The sequence below is a fragment of the Callithrix jacchus genome, chromosome 3, assembly GCF_049354715.1.
Source record: "Callithrix jacchus isolate 240 chromosome 3, calJac240_pri, whole genome shotgun sequence".
Taxonomy (NCBI): domain Eukaryota; kingdom Metazoa; phylum Chordata; class Mammalia; order Primates; family Cebidae; genus Callithrix; species Callithrix jacchus.
In genome coordinates this window covers 92928029-92951491 of record NC_133504.1, presented here as the reverse complement: position 1 = coordinate 92951491, position 23463 = coordinate 92928029, and the positions used below count along the sequence as shown (strand labels likewise).

At 37.5% G+C, this 23463-nt stretch overlaps 1 long non-coding RNA gene across 1 annotated transcript in view; it reads left to right on the top strand.

The window, feature by feature from the left end:
• The window catches only part of LOC103791921 (uncharacterized), a 36066-nt gene extending 13079 nt beyond the window's left edge, over positions 1 to 22987 (top strand). The window contains exons 2-3 of the long non-coding RNA XR_618474.5: positions 15095 to 15196; positions 21390 to 22987. This is a non-coding gene — a long non-coding RNA (uncharacterized LOC103791921). The remainder of the gene's footprint in view (positions 1 to 15094; positions 15197 to 21389) is intronic.
• Positions 22988 to 23463: the final 476 nt, after the last annotated feature.

Genomic DNA, 23463 nt, shown 5'->3' with positions numbered 1-23463 from the left:
TGAAGAAGATGGGGAATTGATGGTTGTTGGTGAGACCAGTATCAGCATCTGTTGTCTTATATAACTCTATTATCACTTGATTTCTATCGTCTTAGAAAAAGTAACCAGCCCTAAATCTCATGAAGCATGCCAGATTACATGTAATAAGAGAGGGTCAGTTTATGGATGCCAGATCTTTATTATGAGTTAATAAGTGAATTATAATTTCAGCTATGAATGCCTATAAGCAGGATTTATTTTTAGCAACATGGCTTTCCTGGCAAAGTTTTGATTTACTGACCTATCTTTATTGAAACTTATCTCATGTTCATCATTGCAGACCTTTTATACTGTGTTACATAAATCAGGGAGTATCTGAGTTTGATCTATAAGATATAGGGCTAAAAACTCTGGATGTAAGGAGAAAGCAAAGAGAGTTAGGAAGTTAAAAGAAGTTGAGAGAAATGATTTTTAAAATGGCAGGGTACATCTATTTCCATAATTAAGTACATTTTGAATATTTTCCTCTCATACCTTCTACTGGCTCTTAAAACTATTACCTTAACATATTTGCAAGTCATCAGACGCAAAGTAAATAGCCAGTCCTTAAAATTTCAAGTTGATCCCCAAACTGACTCAAATTTGCAAAAAATCTGGCATAATTTAAAAGTAAATAAATAGAAGCAACACTTAGCAGAAGGTTCCTAACATAAACAAAGCTGTGCACGTTTTGTTTATTTATGAGATCCACGCAAAGTGTCATATTCATTTAAAAATATTCAGCACGAGAGTGATTGATTTCAAAAATTGAATAGAATTAAGGAACATAGGCATTCTTTAAAATTTAAAGTTTGATAAAAGAAAGAATGGCTATTTTTTCTAGTATTATGCTTAGGAAAGCATTTTTCTCCTTTATGTCTGTTCAGAATTTTTTTAACATTAACTGTGAGAAAAATAACCATTTTATTCAAAAGTGCATTTTAATCCTAATGTGGCAAACCCCACTATTCATGTAATACCTGTATGTTGCTCAAAATTAAGTGTTACATATTAAATGTGAAATCTCCTAACTTAATCTTTTTTATCCAATATATTTTATAGCATTCTCAAAATACAAAACATGTTAAAATCCCTATCCTTATGAAACTTACATTCTATTGTCATATCTTAATTCAACTAATAGCCATTTACTCTTTCTTTCCAGCTGGGATTATTCTTTAACACATTTTAATTGAATAAGTATTTTTTAACATGTTATGTACATGGCATAAACTGAGGGAATGAGAAACTTCTCTTGAAAAACTAATAATTTAATAGAGGGTACTCAGGAAACACACGCGCAAACTGATCTAATATTATAATTATCTCACGTCTTCTACAAAAAGAAGAATTTAAGTAAGTAAAGGATAATGAAAACCAGACCCTGAACACTTCTATATTGTAAGTATCAATAGAGTGCAATAAAAGCAACCTGGAAGGATTAGATAATTTGGAGGTCTGAAATGCTCCTGAAGAAAACCTCACAAAATAAGTCTTTGAAATGACCAAAAAATGGAGAAGGGGAGAAAGAATATTTGGCATAAAGTACCTGGCATAAGCCAAAGCTAGGGGAACACAAGTGCATAGCAGAGCCCAGAATGGTATGCTGTTGATTTTGGTTGCAGTAAAGAGACATCAAGAAGAGACAAGTGATGGGAAAGGAGACCCAGGAAGAAGAATACAGTTAAATTGCATATAGCCTTTAAGGGTATGCTGAGGAAAAAGACTTGCTTAGAAGTAAAAAAGAGGCCAATACGTGTTATTTCAGGCTGTCTATGATCATTTGCATTTTTTGGTTTATTTTGTTTTAAAGTATCCCTCTGACTTAAATTGGACAAAGGGATTTAGAGGAGAGACATTTGTCCCTTAGCAGCATTTTAGATACAGATCCCAGCAACAGAATGGAATAGGAAGGAGACAGTGTAGACAATTTGAGGAAAACCTACAGTTTATTTGAGGGAAAGATAAGTTTCAGAGGACAGGGAGGGTGATTCAGAAAATGTCATCTGGAAGGGAGATGACTCCCTTCCAGAGTCAAATAAACAAAAAAAGAAGAAAAAAAAGAAGGAAATAAAGAAAGAGAAAGAAGAAAGAAAGAAAGAAAAAGAAAGAAAGAAAGAAAGAGAAAGAAAGAAAGAAAGAAAGAAAGAAAGAAAGAAAGAAAGAAAGAAAGAGAAAGAAAGAAAGAGAAAGAAGGGATATTCCTAAATTGAGTGAATGACTGATGCTCAAAAGTCTACAAAGGCTTGACAGAAGCTTCTAGGGGCAATCCTAGAGTTGTGCTCAGAGCAGTTTTTAAGCATTAGTTGGTTTGAAAAGAGATGGCAAACTTCTATTACTACTGCTGCTTGGAGTACAACCCCAAAATTGGCTTCTACTCATTTGTATGCCAAAACTATGGTTATTTCATGATTTATTTTATGGGAAACCATTATTTATTTTATGTGGAAAAACAGAAAAACTAGAGACTCTTTCTACATATTTGAGCTTGCCCCCAGATTGAAACCTGCAATTGTGGCAAAAAGAAAAGCCTGTCAGTAAACAGTTTCAAAGGCCTAATGGTTACATGGATAATTGTGCAGTCAAGATCATACCTTTTCTGGTCTTCACACTGCCATCAAGATGATGAAGAGACTCCCATAAATTCAAACTTTTGCATACTCCCCAACACTCACCTCCGTCACTACTGGCCAAAGACCATTAGGACTCATCTCTTTATACACTTTCTCACTACTGTGTCAGTCACAGCCATAAACCCTGGATTCCCAGAGCATTGTTTATTTTCCAATTTCAGTTTCTGTTTTGCTCTGTATATCCACCTTTTAGTAGCCAACTTCTGACACCCTTAATTCTTGTGACTGAATGTCTGCCATCAGCAACGCCCCCTGCATTCTCAATAACTTCATCTTGCTCTTGTTGCAATGTGGCTCTTTGGGAAGCACTTGCATGCCTGTAGTGCTCTCAGATGGTGATCATGGGAAAGGTTCCTTCTTGATCTTCACTGTCATTTCCAGACTGTTCCATCCTATTCAAACCCTGTTCTCCACTGCTATAACAGTAAAGCCATAAGAGTGTGATCCCTACTTCTGTTCCTTGTTTACATCATCTTAAGGACTGAAGGGCACTCTTCAATCTATGAAGACTTTAGCTGTAACTCTTGGCTCACACCACCACAACTCTTTCCTTGATTCTGAGTGTTTTCAGTATTTAGCCATATAATTCAAGTGCTCTTGCCTCCTTGATCACCTCCCTTCAATGATGTTTTTCTTCCACTCCCCCCCGTCACTAAACTCTGTGGTCACACTCTAGACCCACTGTCTATACATCAATTCCTGTATTTCTAGATCACTTTCTCAAATCTTTGGCTCTCAAATATCTTCCAATGGTCCCTCCTACTGAACCTATAATCCATTGATTGAAACTTCATCCTCCCATGCCTGTTTCCCTACATACTCAGCTTGGTCAATCATTATAAACATTCCCTTTCAAACACTCTAAATTTTCTATGATCAATCATTTTGCACACTCCCTTTCATAAACTTCAATTCATTTAGCCATCCCTTAGCTAAACCCTTACTTTGGGGTTTGTAAGCTGAGTTTAACCAAAGTAAACACAGTAAAGGAATGCCTGCTCCATGTCTTTACCTGAATAGCCACATGGCTGGAAAAATATTTACAAATATAAGTCTCAGGTTAACTTCATGGCAGTTATTCAAGAGGGTCTCTAATTTTGCAGAATAATTATATTACATTTACTCTTCCTTTCTTTCTGTTTTATATCTTCTCTTCTCAAACCACTAACACCAACTCCCTGTTCTTTATTCAAGTTTCTCCTTTACTGAGTTCATAGAAACTACTAGACTAGCAGTTTCCATGAGCTCCTGCTGTCATATCTACTTACCTTCTAGTATCTGTATACAGACATTCTTCCTTTCCTCCCACTGGAATACATTCTGCATGTTTCTGTTTAAAGACAAACTCTCCCACCCTCACTGGACAGCACATAGAGTCTCACTCCAGCAATTCTCTCATTTGTCCTCATTAATTATTCCTCTCAACTGTATTATTACCATTATAATACATTTTATAGCCATTTAAGCCATATTTTCTCCCTCTACCTATCACCCCATTCACTCCTTAGACAGTAAAATTTCTTTAAAAGAATGGTATATACCAATGTCATATTTGCCTTCTTCCTTTATCTGCTGAACTGACATTAGTCAGTCTCTTTTCAAGATTTCTAGTGACTGTACCTTGTTAAATTCAAAGATCAACTTTAGTCTTCCTCTTATTTTACCCATAATCAACAGTTGATTTTCTCATTTCAGGGCTTTTAGAAAACCAGTCCCCTGATTTATCTCCTTACCTTGCTATCCTCCTAAAACTGAAGTGACCCAGGGTTTAGACTTTAGACTACATTTTCTTATCTGTTTACACTCACTGTCTTTCTGATCTCATCCAATCTCATGGCTTTAAATTTCATCTGTATCCTAGACATTCCAAAATATAAATCTCCAGTCTGGACTTTTACATCTAACTACTTTAAAATTTTACTTAAATTATCTAAAATTGAACACCTCTCTCCCTTAACTACCCTAAAACATACTCTCAGGTAATGACAACTCCATCATTCCAGTTGCTCAGATCAGAAATCTTGAGGTCATTCTTGTAACTCTTTATCTCTGTGATGGTTAATATTATGTGTCAGAATGACTGAGCTAGTAGATAGCTGGTAAAACATTACATCTTCCCAGAAACACAATAGTGATAAGCATCCACAGAACACCAAGGAAAAAAAAGAAAAGAAAACATTTTATCTAGATGTGTCTTTGAGGGAGTTTCTGGAAGAGATTCACATTTGAATCAGTAAGCTGAGTAAAGATTACCCTCACCAGTGCAAGAAGGCATCATCCAATCTACTGCTGAATTGAACAAAAAGCAGCAGAAGGGAGAATTCTCTTCTTAAAACGAGACCTGGGACATATACTTTCTCCTGCCCTCAGACATCTGTGCTCCTGGTTCTTGGTTTTCTGGACTTGGACTGGGACTTACACCACTGGCTTCCCTAGTTCTCAAACTTTGGGGCCTGGACTGGAACTATGACTTTCCTGGGCCCCCAGCTTGCAGATGGCAGCTCATGGGGTTTCTCAGCTTCTATAATCACAGGAGAAAATTTCTCATAATGAATCTCTCTCTCCTCTCTCTCCCAAAAGGGAATAAAAAGGGAGGCTAAAGAAGCAAAGAGAAAATCAGGGAATAAAAATGCAAATTCTGAGATGCAGGGATGAAAAGCAGAGATTTCAATTCTGATTACCTGTATTGTTTCACTGAAGCAAGAGGTGAGGAGTATCTGGTAAAAGTGAGGGCCGATTCAATGCATGAAATCAGTGGTAAATATCTGACACATTAATTTTGGAAACCAATGAGGGAGGTCCAGGACTTAACATAATATATGTCACATACAAAATGCTCAGTGAGTATGTGTTGGCTTTAATTCAATTAAGTAAGCAAGAGAATGGTACGTTGGCTAAAACCAATATTGATAGTTAAATCTAGAAGAAACGAATGTATACCTTTAGAGTGGATTTTTAGCCGCTCAGGAGCCAAATGCTAAGATATGTGTGCTTGGATTGATGCAGAGTAGATGATTGGCATTGTGAGTGTGGTCAAACTTTACATGGAAGATAGAATTAGTATATATTAATATGCTGCTAACAGTAACAGTAAAGGCTTAGTGAGCTTTTGGGCAGAGGTTTCCTCTGTATCCATCTCTTTGTGCTCACTACAGCCCTACCCGATGTATACCTTAACAACCCCCATTTTCCAGAGAAGGAAAATAATATTAAATACCTCCCTCGAGTATAGCTGAGACTCTCCTTGTTTTAAACTGTGTTGACATTTGCTATGCTTTTCTAGTTCTGAACTTAAAGGAGATGAATCAAAATTCTCTTTATTCACAAAATGTTAGCTATAGGCTTTGGGTTCAAATTATTAAATTACTTCTGAGGTAATTTTGGCACTTAAAATATACCCTATTTAATTTTCACTATATAGTTTTAACATTTTGAATTTTTATAAATATAAAAATACATTTCATAATAACCTGTTATTGTCTTTTAAAAAATTTTACAAATAATGTATTTGAAAAAATATATAAGCCAGGATGTTGCTGGTAACTCAGAAAAACAGGGTAGAGTAGGGCCAAAATTGATGATAAAAAGACTGAGTTTAATTACACAAATTATCAATAGGCTCAGAACTGCCTACGTATAAATAATTCTTGGTCAGCCAGGATATTTCATTTTGATCATCGAATAATGTTCATGTCTGTCTCTGGTACCTCTGTTGACGTTTCTCCTTTTTGTTATGAAATATAACAGGTATATTAAAAATAATAGGAAGTGATATACCATATAATATTTACATAGATTTTAAAACACCAACATTTTTCCCATTTCTTCATAATTTTGAAAAGTAAGTGAAACAAAAGTTATAGGTAGATTTGAAAGCCTATTTATACTCACACAAATTCTCTCTAGTGGTAATTTCAGTAATTAATTTGGGTCCCTAATTCTGTACATATTCTTTACATATATGTAGCAACACTATTATATGATAACCATAATTTTGCAACTTATGGTTTCAGGCATTTTCCTTCTCCAAATCTTCCAACACACTTAACAGGTGCCTTTCTTTAGCTTTACATTTGTCATTCCCTTTTCCAGGAGCATATTTCCTTCAAGGTTCAACATGGCTAACTTCAAGTCTTTTCTTCAAGTTATTTTCTCAAGGAGACCTACATTTTCCCAATCTTTACTGAAAGTCCAACCCACCACTTCTCCTCCTCTCACTGCAGTTCAGCCATTCGATCTTCTTCACATAATTACTCTATTTTTTCACATGGATTTTACCAACTTTTCGGTTAACATGTGCTGCACCACCTAGATTTTTCCTTTACTCCCCTAAAGAGAGTCACTCACTCCCCTATTGCTGGTGGTGACGTATGAAGCTAAACTGAGTTTCCCTCCAACAATTGCCCTTAACTAAGAGAGCAGCCTCTCTGAAGGTATTGGCCCTACTATGGGGCAGCCCACATACAATGATTACCCTTTGCAACAGGCTTGATGGTCTGTCCCCCATGCCTCAAGTTGGAAAACTGCCATGGGCCAGATAAACTCTAGAACTTCCTGTAGGATCAACCAAATCTTCTGCTGCAACTGCATCACAGCTCAACTTCTCCTTCTGACCAGTTTTTCTCCTCCTATAACTCACAATTGTGTCCAAGACCTCTATCCAATATTCCTTATGTACACACATTCTTGGATATCAGAGTTCTATGAAAATTGACCTATGACTTTTGAACTAGATTTGATCCTACAAAGCAGAGTCTAAAAAGGGATGTTTGTAGGCTCATGATCTTTTATGGCCAGCTGCCAATAAAAACTCCTTTATTAATGGGGGTAGATGGAATATTGTTAGGTCCACATATTTGCTTGCAGTGAAATTATTAAAATTTTCTGTGATGTGGAACTGGGAACAGATAGGCATTTAGAGGAATTTACTGACAAGTATGCTATTCCAGGAGTTAGACATTTTCAGGGATAATAGTACTTTAAAAAAATTTGGAATCAGATGGCTATTTCTTCAGGCCAATGATACATTAGAGAATGGCAAGAAAAGTGTGAGGGTTATTAACAATCAATATCAAAAGTGTCTCCTGTGGCCAGCAGAGAACAAAAGCTAGAGATTCAACATTAATTAAAAAGAAGCACACTCTTTAAAAAGGGGAATCCTCAACTCCAGAATCTGCTATGCCAAGATTAGGTCCCTGATTTGAAAAGAGTAGAGCTGTGAAAACTGGGATGTGGATATCTGAATTGAAGCACTTCCAAACGTTGACTCTCCAGATTCTCTTGAACTCTTTGAGACTGTCACAGTGATATACTCCTCCTTGCTAATTAATGGGCTGGCCTCCCTTTGCTTAAAGTGTCTGCCTTTCGAACCGATAGTGCTCTGTTTAGGATATGCCACCACTCTCCATTCCCTATGCTCCACACAGTAAGCCAATAACTGTGTTAAGTCACAACCTAACCCACCTGGGAAGTGATAAAGTAGCAAAGGGATTGTAACCTGAAGGAAAAACTAGCCAGTGGGTCCTGGCAGTATATGTGGGACTGGATTCTGAGGATGCTAGACAGAAGAGAGTTTATTGATGTGAGAACACTCTCCAGGTTACACCATTTAAAACCTATGCAAGGTCTCTGGGATGTGGGGAAACAAGGTACTAGGATGACTCCTAGAAGCTTAGAGAAAGTAATGGACTACACTCTGTGAGGTTGAAGTGCCAGAACTACTTTATCTTACAGTTGTAGAGGGATCAAAGGGTTCACAGAAGTGGGCATGCTACAGTGGATATACTAACTAGGTCAGAAAATCTACCAGACCACTATGATGCATGAGATGAAATTTCATTTACCAAAGGAAAAAGGCATATGCTGGTGAGAAGGGCATGGGCATTACTGAGAAGCTCAATGGTGGCTATCTTCTATCAGTCAGGGATGAGGGTTAGAGATGCTGTTAATAACTGGACTCACTGATAGCAATGGGATGCACAGGATCCCTAATTAATGGAGACCAGGTGGCAATGCTGAACTGTCAGACACCACTTGGGGAAATTATTATAATGAACAGCAACATCAGAGTGGCAGCCAGGAGAGAGAACCTGCAGAGAGCTTTAAATGTGGTTAACAAAATACAGCATGTCTAGGTATGGTAACACATATGTGCAGCCAACAAAGATACAATATATACAATCAAAATAAAGGGTGGAAGATGAAGAGGCCGAAGGAAGTCACCCAAATACAAATGTTTCAAACCCTTTTCCTGATTCCAAGCCTGAGCCAGTTTTGCAGACCTCGAAATTGCTGCTTGCAGGCTAGACTTTTGTCTCAGAAGGAAGAAACCTGCCACACCACAGAAAGTTCACAGTAATGATTCTCCCAGTCCCTCCCAATCCAACCTTGCAATTTACTTGGGTACTTGTACCGTGAAGTAAGTGAAGTCAAGATTTCCTGGACACAAGGTCCAAGTTGACACAGACACCTGGGGAGGCCCAAAGCAGCAAAAGTCTCCAAGCCCCAGGTGTGGCTCATGGTGGAAACACTGGAACCACTGGAATCACTGGATTTGTAGACTTGCTTGGTCTTTGAATGAAAAATTGAAATAGACATAATTAGCTTTTGGAAATACCCAACATTTGTTCTTTGGCCACAGGCTAAGATCTTTCATGGTGGGAAAGGCAAAAAGTCAAAGTCCCTGGAACTTGCCCCTCATAGTGGTCATGGAGGAATTGATATTGAAACCAGTGGGCAAAGGATGTGAACAGACACTTTACAAAAGAAGACATACATGAGGCCAACAAACATATGAAAAAATGCTCATCATCACTGGTCATTAGAGAAATGCAAATCAAAACGACATTGAGATACCATTTCACGCCAGTCAGAATGGCGATCATTAAAAAATCTGGAGACAACAGATGCTGGAGAGGATGTGGAGAAATACAAACACTTTTACACTGTTGGTGAGAATGTAAATTAGTTCAATCATTGTGGAAAATAGTGTGGCAATTCCTCAAGGACCTCAAAATAGAAATTTCATTTGACCCAGCAATCCCATTACTCGGTATATATCCAAAGGATTATAAATCGTTCTACTATAAGGACACATGCACACGGATGTTCATTGCAGCACAGTTTACAATAGCAAAGACCTGGAACTAACCCAAATGCCCATCTATGATAGACTGGACAGGAAAAATGTGACACATATACACCATGGAATATTATGCAGCCATCAAAAACGATGAGTTTGCGTCCTTTGTAGGGACATGGATGAACCTGGAAACCATCATTCTCAGCAAACTGACACAAGAACAGAAAATCAAACACCACATGTTCTCACTCATAGGTAGGTGTTGAACAATGAGAACATATGGACACAGGGAGGGGAGCACGACACACTAGGGTCTGTTGGGGGGAAATAGGGAGAGCGCCAGCAGTGGGTGGGGAGTTGGGGAGAGATAGCATGGGAAGAAATGCCAGATATGGGTGAAGGGGAGGAAGTCAGCAAATCACACTGCCACGTGTGTGCCTATGCAACTATCTTGCATGTTCTTCACATGTACCCCAAAACCTAAAATGCAATTTAAAAAATTAACAAAAAAACCTAATCTAAAGCTTTAGATAAAGAGCTTTCATTCTTAGTTTTGTTGAAATTTCCTTTACTAAGTATTCCCTCCTAACAGATCTAATTTGAATCTTTCACTACCGCTTGCTAGCTGTATCACCCTGAATAAGCATCTTAATCTATTTGCCTTTGTTTTCCTCAATGAAGAAAAGGGAGCATGGTGCCTGATTTGCAGAATTCCTACACAGATGAGGGATAATACACTACAGGGCCAGCTACAATACACAGCAACATGAAAAAAAGAAAAAGAAAAAAGAAACCAGGGGATAGTAAGCAAATTGTGTCCACTATTAAAGACATCCTAGACTCAAGGTTGGTGACTTGCATTATGTTTTCATTTAATTTTCCAATTAGGTCTCTAGAAAAGTTGGATGGATCCTGGGTTTATGGCTTACAATATCTCTAGTAAAAGGAAACCCCAGATGCAGTTGCTTTGCTAAATAAGCTGTTTCTGCTAGAGCCAGTTAACAATGCTTGAGGTCCATGGTATGTAGTAAGTGAACTAGCCAGGGTATTCTCTTCCATCTCTTCAGAAAGGAGGGCAAGAAACCATTTCTATTCACTCTGAATGGACAACAGTGTATTTTTACAGTTTTTATATAACACTACCTTAACTCTCCTGTCCTGAATCAAGATTTATTCTGAAAATATCCAAATGCAGATTCTATTGGCCTATTTGTCATATTCTCAGAGGGAGAAAACTTCCAGCAGGGGGCACAAAGAGCATCTCTCAGTCATTAAACTGTTGCTATGGTAGGTCACTTTGGGCTACTTGTACCTATTTCCTTCTGTTCCCTTAGTTGTAATTCCCAAGAGTATCCTCCAAAGTACTCCTAAATGCAAATCACCAAGTACGACAGCCTGTTTTCTCAGGAACTAGCCTTCACCAACTTTTAACCTATGGTAGTATTTAACTCATTTATTGCTCTTATTGTTTATGTTCTCTTTCCTTCCTCTAGAATGTAAGATCCATGAGGGTGAGAATTTTTGTTTGCTTTCCATCCAGATGTAACCCAACACCTACAACAGATTCTGGCTCATTAAATACACTTAAGCAACATTTGACTAAGTGTATATTACATAAAAAAGCCTAACTTATTAACTTTTGGATATTATGACTGGTGCTGCAACTCATGCCTCTGAAAACCATTTGTCTTTTAGAGCATCTTTCTACATGATTTAATAACAAATAGTTTTATAATTTTTCAAATTATCTAAACAATACATGTTTATTTTTACTCAAACAACATAGAGACATGTAATAGAAAGGTAGTCACAACCTAGAGATAAATACTATTGGATGACCATTCTTTAACATGTGTAAGTATTGTATCAATGCATTTTCAAGTTTACCTATATAAAATATTACGGATTCTTTTTTGTTATTTATATCTTTACCTTTTGTTTTGTTTGGCTACTTATACTACCTCCAGCTCAATTACTTTCCCCATGACCAAGATTATATTCCTCTTTTCTCCGTGCATATGTAATCATTTACAAATGTATTTATACCTTTTGGGTTTGAGTATAATTTGTTTTAGGTATTGTGAGGGACAGAGGCATCATCCAGATCACTCCTCAGTGAAGAACTAGAAGCTGGGGGGTTCTAACAGTAGATGCCTCAGTCTCTGCAGTGATTACTAGCTTCAGAGAGCTGCCTCACCCATAGTCACACCATTTCCTAAGCAGCCCACATCAAATTACTAATCTAGTTCAGAGTATGACTTACTGGCCATTTGGACCCAATGCAGGGACACTCTGATGGCCATTTTAGCTCTAGACCTCCCCATTGGGTCAGCCAAGATTTTCATCAGGCTTACTTCACAACTCAATTTCACCTTCTGCCCAGTTTTGCTTTTTCCCTCCCCTGCTTATAAATGTTGATTCCAGGACACTTCCAAATAAATACCTTAGACTTCATCTCAGATTCTGCTTCCTGGGAAATCTAACCTGTGCAAGGAATAGTACTATGTATTCATCTCTGCTCTCTTGCTTTTCTCTCTCACTATAATCACAGACACTGACCCAGACAATGGACATAGAGCTGAGGCTTTCTTTTGAATAATGATGTAATTTTCCAGCATTTTCATGCACCATAATTTGTTCAACTTTCCATACTAGGAAACATTCTAGTAGTTTCCAAATTTCATTTTTAAACACATTTTCAGAACTTTAAAAAGTTCTGAAATAAATGTCCCAGTCACAGATCAATTTAAACTCAAAATTACATGATTACTTACTTCCAAAGTTTATATTACATTTTTTTCACTAATCAGTTAGCCTTAATCTTTTAAATGAAGTTCACATTACTCCACTTATTACTTTATGTATTTTTTGAGAGTTCCAATATTATCAACACGGGTCAATAATTTTTAAAATTCATGGCTAATAGCTATAAAATTAAAGTTTTCTGAACATTTTAGTCATTCTTCTTTTCCGAATTTTTTGAAATATATGAAAAAAGTACTATCAATATTCTTCTTTAGATGGGATAAATTGCTCACACAAAAGTAACAAGGCTGCATTTAATCCTCTCTTTTTCAGTGCAGTAATTTCCATGCACAGAAAATAAATATTAAAAACTATAAATTTTGAAATCACAAATACTAGGTTGGGATCCTAGCTATACAAAATATTACATGTGCAATATCCAACTTACTCAAACTCTCTCAATTTCAGTTTTCTCATTTGTGAAATGTGAATGGCTTGCTGGGTTTAGTGCGAACTAAAGATTTTGTAGGTTCATTATCTGGCAAAGTGCTTGCATAGAAAAAGTAGTCTGTAAATCATTATAATTATTTTCTTCATATTTTTGGATTTTCACATAGAGGTGTGTGTGTGCGTGTGTGTGTATATGTATCAATGCTATACTCACACTTTTTTCTTCTAATAGTTTTTTTTTTCTTAAACAAATCAACATTTTCTCTGCTTTATGAAAGTAAAGAATACTTTAGGTATTTAGGCTGGTGCAAAAGTAACTGCATTTTTGGACCGTGAAATTTAAATCATTATGACTAGGCTCAAATACATCTATATTAATCAAAATAAGAACCATATGATGATACATTTTTGCCAATGAGAAATAAGTTTCTTTATTCCAGTAGCATAAAAATCCATGGTTTGGGATTCAACAAATTCTTGGAAAGCATTTTCTGCATCCTGCTGGTTTTGGAAGCATTTTACCTGCAAAACATTGTGGAGATGCTTGAAGAAGTGGTAGTCAGTTGATGAGATGTCAGGTGGATATGGAGGATGAGCCAAAACATGGTAGCTCAATGTGTTCAACTTTGGACGCATTGGTTGTGCAACCCATGGTTGGGAAGTGTCATGGAGAAGAATTGGGCCTTTCTATTGACCAATGCCAGCTACAGGCATTGCAGTTTTTTGTGCATCTCATTGATTTGCTAAGCACAGTCCTCAGATAAAATGGTTTTGCCAGGATTTAGATAGCTATAGTGGATCAGACCATCAGCAGACCACCAAACGGTGACTTTAACCTTTTTTTGGTGCAAGTTTGGCTTTGAGAAGTGCTTTGGAGCTTCTTCTCGGCACTGAGCTAGTCATCACTGGCTGTCATATAAAATCTACTTTTTGTAGCACATCACAATCTCATCAAGAAATGGTTCTTTCTTGTTGTGTAGAATAAGAGAAGACAACACTTCAAAATGATGTTTTTTTAAATATTCACTTAGCTCATGAAGCACCCACTTATAGAGATTTTTCACCTTTCCAATTTGTTTCAAATGCTGAATGACCCTAGAATGGTTGACACTGAGTTCTTTGGCCACTTCTTGTGTGGTTGTAAGAGGATCAGCTTCAATGATCACTCTCAATTCGCCATTGTTAACTTCCCATGGTCGGCCACTATGCTCCTCATCTTCAAGCCACTCATCTCCTTTGCAAAACTTCTCGAACCACCACTGTAGCAGTTCCTGGGCCAAATGCACTATTGATATTGTGAGTTGTTTCTGCTGCTTTATGACCCATTTTTAAATCAAATAAGAAAATGGCTTGAATTTGCTTTTTGTCTAACATCATTTTCATAATCTAAAATAAATATAAAATAAACAGGAAGTAATAGGTCATTAAGAAAAAAGCAAGAAATGAGCATTAAAATGATGTCTAACATAACCACATTTATTTAAGAACTTATTCCAATATCAAAAGGCAAATTTCAACAATGCAAAAATGGCAATTACTTTTGCACCAACTTTATCTTATCTTTTCTTATCTTTTACCTCCTTATCTTATGTGGGCTTTGTGATACCTAATTAGATATATTTACCTCCTTATACAATTTACCAAGTCAACAGAGTATAGTTCTTCACCCACATGAAAAAGCAGAAGTGGATAGAAAAAGCTTATGAACCTGATAAATTAAGCCAGACTTTCACCTTCAAAACAGAAACACACACACACACACATACACACACACACACACACACACACACACACACACTCAAATACTACAGTTTTAAGGAGCCAGGTCAGATCCAAATTAAAACTTTTGCAGAAGCCTCACGTGGAATCAAGTTATATCATTTCTCATACTCTGTTCCCTGGGCCTAAGGCCATTTTCCTCAGCCCTTCGTATATACAAGTCTTTCTTTCTGTGGAAAGAGCAAGAAGCTGCTTTTTGTTTGCAGATGATTCTGATTTACCTTATAGGTAATAGGTAATCTTTTATATAGTTCCACTAGTTCAAATTTTTTATTTTTCCCTCTATTTTGTGATGTATTATTAATCTGGCCACATTTTACTGTTGGTTTTTATCCCCCTTGATCTCCTAGCTTTCTTTTTGAAATATTTCTTCTACTCTGTCTACTAGCTCTACTAACCCAGGAATATAGAAACATTGCTGACAGAGGATCCAAGATGGCCAAAGAGGAACAGCTCCAGAGTGCAGTTCCCAGCAAAAACAATGCAGAGGGTGAGTGCTCACTGAATTTCCAAACAAGTTTTCACTGCCCACAGACCAGGAGATTCCCAGGCCAAAAAGCACCATGAGTTTTCAGCATGGCTGGAGCAGTGGGTGGGCGCACAGAAACTTACACAAATCTGGGTGGCCATTTCAACTGGTGCCTGGGATGCCTGGGAGACAGAGCAGCCCATTCAACTGAAAGGGAGGGGGCTGAGACAGGGAGCCAGGCGATCTGGTTCAGTGGATACCACCCCAACAAAACAAGCAATCTGAAATGCTCTGGATTGAGATTTTCGCAGCAAGCACAGCTGGACCCGGGACTGTCCAGCTCAGTGGGGGGAAGGGCGTCTGCTGCTACTAAGGCAGTCCGCTAATGCCAAGGCAGTGCACAAAGCAGCTGTGCAGAGCCTGTGGCAGCTCAGCAATGCCTCTGCTAGCAGATTGTGACTAAATTACTATGTGTGGGGCAGGGCATCTCTGAAAAAAGGCAGCAGCATGTCAGGAACCTATAAATAAAGCTGACCCTCCTAAGTCAGAACACCTGAAAAAAGAGGTAGTTATGAGTTTTGCTGCAGTAGACTTAAAGGTACTTGCCCAGCAGCTCTGCATGGAACAACAGAGCTCCCAGCACAGCACTTGAGCTCCTATAAGGGACAGACTGTCTCCTCAAGCAGTTTGCTGAACCTCGTATACACAAAGAGACACCTCATAAAGAGGAGCTCAGGCCAACATCTGGTGGGTACTCTTCTGGGATGAAGATAACAGAAGAAGAAACCAGCAGTGACCCTTACTGTTCTACAGACCCTGTGGGTGATCCCCAAGCAAGTAAGATCTGGAGTGGACCTCCAGCAGTCCTGCAGCAGAGGGGCCTGACTGTTAGAAGGAAAACTAAGAAGGGAAAGAAATAGCTTCAACATCAACAAAAAGGACATCCACTTAGAGACCCCATCTGAAAGTCACCAACTACAAAGACCACAGGTAGATAAGGCCACAAGAATGGGAAGAAACTAGCGCAAAAAGGATGAAAACACCAAAAACCAGAAGTTCTCTCCTCCTCCAAGGGATCATAACTTTTCACCAGTTAGGGATCAAAGATGGAGAATGAATTTGATAAATTGACAGAAACAGGCTTCAGAAGGTGGGTAATAACAAACATCTCAGAGCTAAAAGAACATGTGCTAACCCAATGCAAAGAAACTAAGAACCTACATAAAAGGTTAGATGAGATGCTAACTAGAATAAACAGCTTACAGAAGAATATAAATGACTTGATGGAGCTGAAAAACACAGCATGAGAACTTTGCAAAGCATACACAAGTTTCAATAGCCAAATCAATCAAGAAGAAGAAAGGATATCAGAGATTGAAGATCAGCTCAATGAAATAAAATGAGAAGGCAAGAATAGAGAAAGAAAGAGTGAAAAGAAATGAACAAAGCCTCCAAGAAATATGGGATTATGTGAAAAGACCAAACCTATGTTTGATAGGTGTACCTGAATGTGACGGAGAGAATAAATCCAAGCTGGAAAACACTCTTCAGGATACTATCCAGGAGAACTTCCCCAACCTAGCAAGGCAGGCCACCATTGAAGTCCAGGAAATAGAACACCACAAAGATATTCCTCAAGAACAGCAACTGCAAGGCACATAATCGTCAGATTCACCAGAGTTGAAATGAAGGAAAAAATGCTAAGGACAGCCAGAGAGAAAGGTCAGGTTACCCACAAAGGGAAGCCCATCAGACTCACAGCATATGTCTCTGCAGAAACCCTACAAGTCAGTAAAGACTTGGGACCAATATTCAACATCCTTAAGAAAAGAAAGAACTTTCAACCTAGAATTTCATATCCAGCCAGATTAAGCTTCATAAGAGAAGGAGAAATAAAATTCTTTACAGACAAGCAATTGCTGAGAGATTTCATCACCACCAGGCCTGCCTTACAACAGCTCCTGAATGAAGCACTAATCAAGGAAAGGAACAACCAGTACCAGCCATTTCAAAAATGTACCAAATAGTAATAAAGACCATAGACTTAATGAAGAAGATGCGTCAACTAATGGGCAAAACATCCAGCTAGCATCAAAATGGCAGGATAAAATTCACACATAACAATATTAACCTTAAATATAAATGGGCTAAATGCCCCAATCAAAAGACACAACTGGCAAATTGGATGAAAAGTCAAGACCCATTGATGTATTCAGGAAACCCGTCTCACATGCAAGGACACAAATAGGCTAAAAATAAGGGATGGAGGAAGATTTATCAGAAAATGGAGAGCAAAGAAACAAAGCAGGAGTTGCAATCCTAGACTCTGATAAAATGGACTTTAAACCAACAAAGGTCAAAAGAGACGAAGAAGGGCATTACATAATGGTAAAAGGATCAACGTTTCAAGAAGAGCTGAAGAGCTAATGATCCTAACTATATACACACCCAATACATAAAGCAAGTTCTTAATGACCTACAAAGAGACTTAGACTCCCACACAATAGTAGTGGGAGACTTTAACACTCCACTGTCAATATTAGACAGATCAACAAGACAGAAAATTAACAAGGATATACAGGGCTTGATCTTAGAACTGGACCAAGAGGACCTAATAGACATCTACAGAAATCTCTAACCCAAATCCACAGAATATACATTCTTCTCAGCACTGCATTATACCTACTCTAAAATTGACCACATAATTGGAAGTAAATCACTCCTCAGCAAATGCAAAAGAACAGAAATCATAACAAACAGTCTCTCAGACCACAGGGCAAACAAATTAGAACTCAGAATCAAGAAACTAACTCAGAACTGCCCAACTTCTTGGAAACTGAACAACTTGCTCCTGAATGTCAACTGGGTAAACAATTAAATGAAGGCAGAAATAAAGATGTTCTTTGAAACCAATGAGAATGAAGATGCAACATACCAGAATGTCTGGGACACATTTAAAGCAGTGTCTAGAGGGAAATTTATAGCAATAAGTGCCCAACAGAGAAGTGAGGAAAGATCTAAAACTGACGGACTATCGTCAAAATTGAAAGATCTAGAGGAGCAAGATCAAGAAAACTAAAAAACTAAAAGAAGACAAGAAATAACTAAGATCAGAGCAGAACTCAAGGAGACAGAGATACAAAAAAAAACCCTTCAAAAAATCAATAAATCAAGGAGCTAGTTTTTTGAAAAGATCTAGAAAATAGACAGACTGCTAGCCAGGTTCATAAAAAAGAAAAGGGAGAAGAATCAAATAGATGCAATAAAAAAATGAAAAAGGGGCTCTCACCACTGATTCCACAGAAATACAAACTACCATTCAGAGATTACTACAAAACATTCTATGCATATAAACCAGTGAACCTGGAAGAAACGGAAAAATATCTGGACACTTGCACCCTCCCAAGCCTATACCAGGAAGAAGTTGAAACCTTGAATAGAACAATAACAAGGGCTGAAGTTGAGGCAGCAATTAATAGCCTACCAACCAACAAAAGCCCAGGTCCAGGTGGGTTCACAGCTGAATTCTACCAGACCTACAAAAAGGAGCTGGTACCATTAATTCTGAAACTATTCCAAACAATACCAAAAGAGGGAATCCTTCCCAAATTCTTTTATGAGACCAACATCATCCTGATACCAAAACCTGGCAGAGACTCAACAAAAAAAGAAAACTTCAGGCCAATATCCATGATGAACATAGATGCAAAATTCTTCAATAAAATACTGGCAAGCCAATCGCAACAGCACATCAAAAAAAGCTTATCCATCACAATCAAGCAGGCTTCATCCCGGGGATGCAAGGCTGGTTCAACATATGCAAGTCTATAAATGTAATCCACCAGATAAACAGAACCAAAGACAAAAACCACATGATGATCTCCATTGATGCAGAGAAGGCCTTTGACAAAATTCAACAGCTCTTTATGCTAAAAACTCTCAATAAGCTAAGTATTGAAGAAACGTATCTCACAATAATAAAAGCTATTTATGAAAAACCCACAGCCAATATTATACTGAATGGGGACAAACCAGAAGCATCTCCTTTGAAATCTGGCACTAGACAAGAATGCCCTCTCTCACCACTCCTATTCAATATAGTATTGGAAGTTCTAGCCAGAGAAATGAGGCAAGAAACAAAAAAAGGGGGTATTCAGTTAGGAAAGGTGGAAGTCAAATTGTCTTTGTTTGCAGACGATATGATTATACATTTAGAAGACCCCATTGTCCCAGCCCAAAATCTCCTTAAACTGATAAGCAACTTCAGCAAAGAGTCAGGATATAAAATTAATGTGCAGAAATCACAAGCATTTCTAACACCAATAAAAGACTAACAGAGAGCCAAATCATGAGAAAACTTCCATTAACAATCGCTACAAAGAGAATAAAATACCTAGAAATACAACTAACAAAGGATATAAAGGACCTCTTCAAGGAAGACTACAAACCAGTGCTTAAGGAAACTAGAGAGGGCACAAACAGATGGAAAAGCATTCCATGCTCATGGTTAGGAAGAATCAATATTGTGAAAATAGCCATACTGCCCAAAATAATTTATAGATTCAACACTATCCCCATCAGGCTACCAATGACCTTATTGACAGAACTGGAAAAACCCACCTTAAACTTCATATGGAACCAAAGAGAGCCCGCATAGTCAAGACAATCCTATGCAAAAAGAACAAAGCCAGAGACATCGCACTACCTGATTTCAAACTATACTACATGGTTACAGTAATTAAAACAGCATGGTACTGGTACCAAAACAGAGATAGAGAACAATGGAACAGAACAGAGGCCTTGGAGGCAATGCCACACATCTGTTATCATCTGATCTTTGACAAACTTGACACAAACAAGCAATGGGGAAATGATTCCCTGTTTAATAAATGGTGTTGGGAAAACTGGCTAGTAGTGTGCAGAAAGCAGAAACTGGACCCCTTCCTGACACTTTACACTAAAATTAACTCCAGATGGATTAAAGACTTAAACATAAGACCTAACACCATAAAAACCCAAGAAGAAAACCTAGGCAAAATCATTCAGGACACAGGCATAGGTGAGGACTTCATTACTAAAACACCAAAAGCCTTGGCAATGAAAGCCAAAATAAACAAACGAGATCTAATTAAACTCCAGAGCTTCTATACAGCAAAAGGAACAATCATTAGAGTAAACCAGCAACCAACAGAATGGGAAAAAAATTTTGCAATCTACCCATTTGACAAAGGGTTGATATCTAGAATCTACAAAGAACTAAAACAGATTTATAAGAAAAAAAATAAACAAACCCATTCAAAAGTGGGCAAAGGATATGAACACACTTTTCAAAAGAAGACATATATGAGGCCAACAAACATATGAAAAAATGCTCATCATCACTGGTTATTAGAGAAATGCAAATCAAAACCACATTGAGATACTACCTCACACCAGTTAGAATGGTGATCATTAAAAAATCTGGAGACAAAAGGTGCTGGAGAGGATGTGAAGAAATAGGAACACTTTTATACTGTTGGTGGGAGTGTAAACTAGCTAAACCATTGTGGAAGACAGTGTGGTGCTTCCTCAAGGACCTAGAAATAGAAATTCCATTTGACCCAGCAATCCCATTACTGGGTATTTACCCAAAGGATTATGAGTCAATCTACATAAAGACACATGCACACATATGTTCATTGCGGCACTGTTTACAATAGCAAAGACCTGGAACCAAACCAAATGCCCATTGACTAGATAAGAAAAATTTGTCACATATACACCATAGAATACTATACAGCCATAAAAAGGGATGAGTTTGTGTCATTTTAGGGACATGGATGAATCTGGAAACCATCATTCTCAGCAAACTGACACAAGAACAGAAAATCAATCACCATATGTTCTCACTTATAGGCGAGTGTTGAACAATGAGAACACATGGACACAGGAAGGGGAGCATCACACACTGGAGCCTGCTGTGGGGGCCAAGGGAGGGACAGCGGGGAGGTGTGGAGGTCAGGGAGGGATAAAATGGGGAGAAATGCCAGAAATGTGGGGAGATGGAAGCAGCAAACCATATTGCCATGTGTGTACCTATCCAACAATTCTGCATGATCTGCACATGTACCCCAGTACCTAAAGTACAAAAAAAAAGCGGGGGGAGGGGAGAGAAGGGGAGCAAAAAAGGAAAAAGAAAAGAAACATTGCTTATGATCTTTCATCTATTCTCTAGGTGAACAGTGATTCAACTGAACCCAGAATCTCTCACCTGTTGGAGATTCAATCCTTAAACCATGAGTTAGAAAGCAGCAGAGTGGAAGAAACAGAGAGCCTCTAAAAGTCAACACAAAAGGGGCAACGTATTATCTTTCAGAGAAATCACTCTATGTTTTTACCCTAAGTTTGTGGCAGAAGAAAGTGAACCCAAGATGAAACTAGCTCTGAGAAAAAGACCAAATCTCATTTTGATGTGGTCCTTTGTGAAACATTACAGAGCAGAGCTGTATCAGATTTTAGGTAGTATGTAAAAAGTAGCATTTTAGGATGGACTATGAGAATATGTAAGAGTAAAACAAGTGTTCATTTGGAAAATATTATTAGTGTGACCTTTATGAAATATTTTATTAGTAGTTTACAACCTATTCCAATTGGAGTATTTAGAAATATGTAGGGACATTTCAATTATCAGAATGTCTGAGAGGCATTACTTGCATATTGTTGGCAACGATAAAAACTATAAATGTCTTTTGGGTACTCCTGGAAATCCAGCCAATAAAGAACTGCTTTACACAAAATGTCATTAATACTCTGAGAAATACAGTGACATGGATATAATTATATTGCCAGGCTAATCATAGCCACACTCTTATATGTTACCTAGTATAACTCAGTCTATAATGCAGCAGGTACACCTACACCCACCACCTCTAATTCTACAAGATGTATACAGCATATATTTTGATTTAGGAAGTCAAAAAAGTCCCTTGCAAGAAAAATCAGAAAAAATCAAAATGTCTAATGGAAGGAATCTCCCCTTTCTACTGCCTTATCAGCTAAGAATGCTTGTTTTTAATAAAATATATGCAACCAAGAAAACGAACTGGCCAGAGTCAGAGAACCAAGCCTCACCAAGGCCAAAAGGTTTTAAATATTACACAGACATATCTGTGCATACAAACACACAGATAGGTACATATAACTTATTATTCAAATCAGCAAGGACTAAGACAGTTTTGCTATGTTTACTTAAAAAACTTCTCTGAGGAGAATGTTAATAAAAAATGTACATGATAATCCACAGGAATGATATTGAACATTCTCGAGATACTGAATGGTTATGAGATGGATTATCATTGCTACAGTGTAAATAGAAAGACTAGTGAAAATTTCCCAAGCTGCTAAAGACTTCTCTTTATCCAGGTGAAAATGTTTTTAATTATTTGTAAAAGTGCTAATGTGCTCTTTGATAGCAGGACAGAGGTTTGGACATTTATATCATCAGGTGGAGAAAGTTATACCTGACTGGACTAACAGCTGCAACATAATTTTTCTGATTGGCATTGTGTAGAATATAACAACCTAGACAATTAGAATGACCTAATCTTTTTGATGTGCATATTTTAGTAACGATACAAATTTTTTTACAACATTTGATTCAACATTTCTCTTAAAGATTTTCTTTCAAGATATTTGAAACAGATGATCAGTGACTAGTTATTAGAAAATGTACTTAGTATCTGAATAGTTTTCATCAAGAAAGATTTTGAAAGGTAATTCGTATTTTGAAAGTTGTATAAATAAATAAAAGTGCTTCTTTTGTTTCCAGGATCATATTCTCACCTCTATGTGCTAGTTTTTACATGCTAAAAATTCTCAAAAATTCTCCCCTGCCCCTTTTCCCTCTTTGCACTAGCAACTGAAGGAAAACTCTATCATACAGAGGAGATTCCATTCAAAAGTACAAACTTCACAGAATTTCTATAATACAGCCAAAAATACAAAAATCAGATTTACAGCATGTAACCCTGCCCTTATTTTTATGCTTCAGACTTTTAATGATGTTTGAATTCTATCCCATGTCTAAAAAAACATCTAATATCTTTGGTCCAGTTTAAGATTCAACTTAAAAATAATCCAAGACAAAAAGACAGATGTCATAGAAATTGTAGTCCAGCCATACCAGGAGAGAGGTACTGACCCAAAGACTCTAATCCTCTAGACTACCTATGGAGCAAGATGTCTTTCCACTTATATCATCTCCATGTGTAACTAGTACTTTATGATGCATAAGTAAAATCTGAGGTTCC